The sequence below is a fragment of the Primulina eburnea genome, chromosome 6 (assembly GCF_022965805.1).
Source record: "Primulina eburnea isolate SZY01 chromosome 6, ASM2296580v1, whole genome shotgun sequence".
Taxonomy (NCBI): Eukaryota; Viridiplantae; Streptophyta; class Magnoliopsida; order Lamiales; family Gesneriaceae; genus Primulina; species Primulina eburnea.
Genome location: NC_133106.1, coordinates 7122902 through 7129340, shown reverse-complemented (window position 1 = coordinate 7129340; position 6439 = coordinate 7122902).

Here is a 6439-nt window from a genome sequence, read left to right as displayed (position 1 = left end):
CCATAAAGTCTTCCAAAAGTAACTCAAGAATTTAACATCGCGACCAGAAACAAAAGTCCTAGGCATGCCATGCAACATAACGACTTCTCTAAAGAACAAATCCTCAATGTTTGAAGCATCATCGGTTTTAATACAAGCTATAAAATGTGCCATCTTAGAGAATCTATCCACAACAATAAAAATAGAATCCCTCCCCTTCTTAGTCCTAGGCAACCCCAAATAAAGTCCATAGAAATGTCAATCCAAGTTCTTTTTAAGAATAGCAAGCAAAAGTGTTCCCAAATTTATATCGACAACTTCAGCTTGTCCATCCGTTTGAGGATGACAAGTAGTAGAAAACAACAATTTTATGCCAAGTTTAGCCCATAAAGTCTTCCGAAAGTAACTCAAGAATTTAACATCGCGACCAAAAACAATTGTTCTAGGCATGCCATGCAACCTAACGACTTCTCTAAAGAACAAATCCGCAATGTTTGAAGCATCATCGGTTTTATGACAAGCTATAAAATGTGCCATCTTAGAGAATCTATCCACAACAACAAAAATAGAATCCCCCCCCCTTCTTAGTCCTAGGCAACCCCAAAATAAAGTCAATACAAATGTCAATCCAAGTTCTTTTTAAGAATAGCACGCAAAAGTGTTCCCAAAGTTCTATTGACAACTTCAGTTTGTCCATCCGTTTGAGGATGACAAGTAGTAGAAAACAACAATTTTGTTCCAAGTTTAGCCCATAATGTCTTCCAAAAGTAACTCAAGAATTTAACATTGCGACCAGAAAAAATAGTCCTAGGCATGCCATGCAACCTAACGACTTCTCTAAAGAACAAATCCGCAATGTTTGAAGCATCATCGGTTTTATGACAAGCTATAAAATGTGCCATCTTAGAGAATCTATCCACAACAACAAAATAGAATCACACCCCTTCTTAGTCCTAGGCGACCCCAAAATAAAGTCCATAGAAATGTCAATCCAAGTTCTATTTAAGAATAGCTCGCAAAAGTGTTCCCAAAGTTCTATTGACAACTTCAGTTTGTCCATCCGTTGAGGATGACAAGTAGTAGAAAACAACAATTTTGTGCCAAGTTTATGTAGTATCCCGATGCCTAAATTGAGTAATTATTGGATTAATTATATTCTGCGAGTTCGGAAGGAACGAACCAGGATCGGACCGTCCGAAGAGGTTCGGATCGTCCGAAGTGGGTTCGGATGGACCGTTCGGTTCGGTGTCAGACCGAGTCTTGTCAACAGTAGACCGTGTCAGGGTTCGGATCGTCCGAAGAGGTTCGGATCGTCCGAAGACAGGTGGCTGGACACGTGGAAGACATGCAGAGTTCGGAACGTCCGAAGTGGATCGGATCGTCCGAAGTGCACAGGATCGGATCTTCCGAAGTGGATCGGATCGTCCGATCGTCGTCTATAAATAGAGGCGCGAGGCTTCACTTTTCAATTACCAATTCCGAGAGTTCCAGAGCGTTTTAGTCGTTTCTGATGGGTTTCTAGCTTTTCCCGAGGTTCGGGCACTAGCAGGGAGCTACTGGCTTTGTAGCGGAGCTGTGCTCTAGTTGGGAGCTAGCGGCATCAGTGGGCTGACTACGGACGCAGGTATGGTTCTAGGTTCCCTTGAGATTTGGAAGTATCTATTAGTCTAGTTAAGGCTTTTAGATGTGGTTTAGTGATATGGTATCACTTGGATTGTAGGCTTGATTCTAGGGCTGATTACTAGGATCTACTGGTTTGAGGTACGGAAGTACTATCCGAGATATCCTGGTTGAGTATGCTTTACTATGTGTTGCATGTTTATGTGTTGCATTATTATCTGACATATGATGCATGGTTTATTATGCGGCATTTGCATAATCATGTTGGGCCTGTTTATCTTTTGAGATAGCCTGTTCAGAGGGTGCTCAGCCCTCGGTTGTTGTGGATGGTTGGACCCCGTTGGCCGACGGTGGTCAGGATACCGGTATATCCACAGGTTTATGGTATGGGAGCCACCTCCTGGTGCGACGGCGCAGAGTGCTACATACCTTGACGTCATTTGCCTGAGCAGTTTTTCGTTATACCCAGACCCTGGTATCCAGTACATTTTGCATACATGCATGTCATAGTCTTGTATACTCATTCTTTCGGTACTGAGCGTTTTATGCTCACGTCCTCGGTTTATCTCTGTTTTGGACACCCTATTCGATGGGGCAGGTCTCAGGTTGGACGGTCCAGGAGGGAGAGAACAGGGAGCTAGCAGGGGTTGACCTGTAGTTACTGGTATTTTATTCTCGGGATTTAGTTTGATTTGGTTGTTTTAGTATTCGTACTTACTGATTCGATCGGGCTGTATATGTTGTTTTTTTCCGCTGTTTATCTGATTCAGTTTTATTAAGTTAATTGCATGCTTAAGTTCTGATTAGTAGGTGATTCTGGAACGGGTCACTACATTTATGGTATCAGAGCATGCATTAAGATTTTGGGATTTAGAACTGTTCTTTTGGGTCTAATCTCTGGTGACTTTTTGTAGAGATGTCTGGTTTTGACGACGATGCTAGTAGTCATGGCAGCGTGGGACGCTGGGGAGACCGCGACGATCGGGAGCGTCGTCGAGAGCATCGGGAACGTCGTCCACACCGACGAGATGAGCCTCGGAGTTTCAGTATGCATAGGTTCTTGCAGATGGGGCCGAAACCTCTTTCGGGCGGCGAGACTCCGGATGTTGCGGAGAACTGGCTTGAGAGGATGGAGAGCTGTTTCAAGTCTTTCCAGTGCTCGGCGGAGCAGCAGATGGATACCCTTGATTTCTTGCTGGAGGGCGGTGCACGTAAGTGGTGGAGGTCTACCTCTGCACCGATAGTTCAGCGTCAGGGCCGAGTTCTTTGGGCCGATTTCCGAGCTGCTTTCATGCTGCTTTACTTTCCGCCAGCTCTTCTGCAGACCAAGGCGATTGAGTTGATCAATCTGAAGCAGGGGAGTTTGTCTGTTGATGAGTATCAGCAGAAGTTCTTTGAGTTGCTCCCATATGTTCCGCACGTCAGTGACAATGCGGTGGCCAAGTATAATCATTTTCTTCAGGGCCTCAATCAGGAGATTTATGATCGGGTCGTGGTCTGTGATGATCCGACGTCGTATGAGGGCCTTGTGAACCGTTGTCGCCAGGCAGAGGGCAGTTTGCTGAGGGGTCGAGCCATGCAGTCTGCTCGTCCTACTAGTTCTTTGGGTCCCCGTGCCCAATCATTTAAGAAGGATGGTTCTATGCGGCTCTGCATAGATTATCGGCAGTTGAATCGTGCTACGATAAAGAATAAGTATCCGTTGCCACGGATTGATGATTTATTTGATCAACTGCAAGGTACCTCTGTGTATTCCAAGATCGATTTAAGGTCTGGTTATCATCAACTTCGAGTTCATCAGGGAGATATATCAAAGACTGCATTCAGGACCCGGTATGGGCATTATGAGTTTCTGGTTATGCCTTTTGGGGTGACGAATGCACCAGCAGTTTTTATGGATCTGATGAATCGGGTATTTCGAGACTTCTTGGATAAATTTGTTGTGGTGTTCATAGATGATATCTTAATCTATTCGCGTGATCAGCGAGAACACGTACAACACTTGAGAATTATTTTACAGACACTTCGCGAGAATCAGCTTTATGCGAAGTTGAGTAAATGCGAGTTTTGGATTGACAGGGTTGTATTCCTTGGTCATGTTATTTCTAGCGAGGGAGTTTCAGTTGACCCGAGCAAGGTGGAGGCGGTATTGAACTGGTCGCGTCCGACGACAGTAGCCGAGATCCGCAGTTTTCTGGGATTGGCTGGGTATTATCGCCGCTTCATTGTCAACTTCTCTCAGATTGCTAAGCCACTTACTCAGCTCACTCGGAAAGATGTTTCATTTGAGTGGACATCAGAGTGCGAAGAGAGTTTCTTGGAGCTTCGCAGACGGTTGACATCTGCGCCTGTTTTGGCCTTACCGGCTGGATCTGGTGGTTTTAGTGTTTACACCGACGCCTCTTTGCAGGGTCTAGGGTGTGTTTTGATGCAGAATGAGCATGTGATTGCTTATGCGTCGAGGCAGTTGAAGCCTCATGAGGATAACTATCCTGTTCATGATCTGGAATTAGCAGCGATCGTTTTTGCTTTGAAAATCTGGCGCCATTATCTGTATGGTGAGCGATTTGAGATTTTCACCGATCATAAGAGTTTGAAGTATCTGTTCACTCAGGCAGAGTTGAACATGCGTCAGCGTCGCTGGATGGATCTACTCAAGGATTATGATTGTGAGATCAAGTATCATCCAGGATCTGCGAATCTCACGGCTGATGCTCTTAGTCGCAAGGTGAGATTGTCTGCTCTTCAGACTTGTGCTGTATCTGGGATTATTCAGGATTTCTGTTCGATGGGATTCAATTATAAGCATCGGAAGGGATCAGAGAGTATCCGTGTGGCTACTATTTTGTCTGAACCAGTGTTGTACTCTCGGATTAGAGATGCTCAGATGTCTGATTCTAAGGTTCAGAAATTAGCTCGGTTGGCTGATGGAGATAATACTTCTGGTTTCCACTATCAGTCTCAGGGTCTTTTGTGCTTATCTGGTCGTGTTGTTGTACCGGAGGATGACACTTTGAGGGAGGAGATTTTGTCCCAGGCTCATCGTAGCAAGTTGAGTGTTCATCCGGGGAGCAACAAGATGTATAAAGATTTAAGGACTCGATTTTGGTGGAAAGGTATGAAACGCAATGTTTATCAGTATGTCTCCAAGTGCCTGGTTTGTCAGCAGGTAAAGGCAGAGTATCGACGACCTGGAGGTTTGTTGCAGAATCTTCCTATTCCGGAGTGGAAGTGGGAGCATATCACGATGGACTTCGTGACTCACTTGCCTATGTCTGTGGGGAATAGAGATGCTATCTGGGTTGTAGTAGATCGGCTTACCAAGTCTGCCCATTTTCTTCCGTATAACAGAGATTTCACTTTCGATCGGATGGCACGGTTGTACATTCAGGAGATTGTACGGTTTCATGGTGTGCCTGTGAGTATCGTTAGTGACAGAGATCCTCGATTTACGTCTAGATTTTGGGGTAGCTTTCAGCAAGCTTTGGGCACTACTTTGAGTTTGAGTACTGCGTATCACCCAGAGACTGACGGACAGTCAGAGAGGACTATTCGTACGCTTGAGGATATGTTGAGGTCTTGTGTGATGGATTTCGGGCCAGCTTGGCAGGATCATTTGCCACTGATAGAGTTTGCATACAACAACAGCTTTCATAGGAGTATTGGTATGTCTCCGTTTGAAGCGTTGTATGGTCGACGTTGTCGTACTCCTCTGTTCTGGGAGGAAGTCGGAGAACGACAGGTCGAGGGTCCAGAATTGATTCAGTAGGCCAAGGATAAAGTTCTTGTGATCAAGCAGCGGATTAAGACTGCTCAGGATCGACAAGCGAGTTATGCGAACACCAAGCGCAGGCCTCTTCATTTTGATGCAGGCGAGAAAGTGTTTCTCAAGGTATCACCTTTTCGGAGGATTCTGAGATTTGGACTCAAGGGTAAGCTATCTCCGAGATTCATTGGTCCTTTTGAGATCTTGGAATGTGTGGGAGATTTGGCCTACAGATTAGCCTTGCCACCGTATCTGTCTAGTGTTCACAATGTGTTTCATGTGTCCTTGTTGAGACGATACGTAGCGGATGAGTCCCATGTTTTGCATCCGACAGAAGTTCAGTTGAATCCGGATTTGTCTTTTGTAGAAAGACCGGTTTCGATCTTAGACCGGAAGGATAAGGTACTGCGGAATAAGACTATTCCTCTTGTCTTAGTGCAGTGGCAGCGCCGAGGTACTGAAGAAGCTACTTGGGAACTAGAGAGTCGCATGCGGTCAGAGCATCCTGAGTTGTTCTAGTTGTAGCATTTTCAGTTATGATTGTAATTTCAGTTGGGCTTTCAATTTGTAATTCATTCTTGAGATGAATGTATTGATTGTTCAGAATTGTTATTCTTCAGACTCGATTTCGCGGACGAAATCCTTTTTAGAGGGGGAGAATGTAGTATCCCGATGCCTAAATTGAGTAATTATTGGATTAATTATATTCTGCGAGTTCGGAAGGAACGAACCAGGATCGGACCGTCCGAAGAGGTTCGGATCGTCCGAAGTGGGTTCGGATGGACCGTTCGGTTCGGTGTCAGACCGAGTCTTGTCAACAGTAGACCGTGTCAGGGTTCGGATCGTCCGAAGAGGTTCGGATCGTCCGAAGACAGGTGGCTGGACACGTGGAAGACATGCAGAGTTCGGAACGTCCGAAGTGGATCGGATCGTCCGAAGTGCACAGGATCGGATCTTCCGAAGTGGATCGGATCGTCCGATCGTCGTCTATAAATAGAGGCGCGAGGCTTCACTTTTCAATTACCAATTCCGAGAGTTCCAGAGCGTTTTAGTCGTTTCTGATGGGTTTCTAGC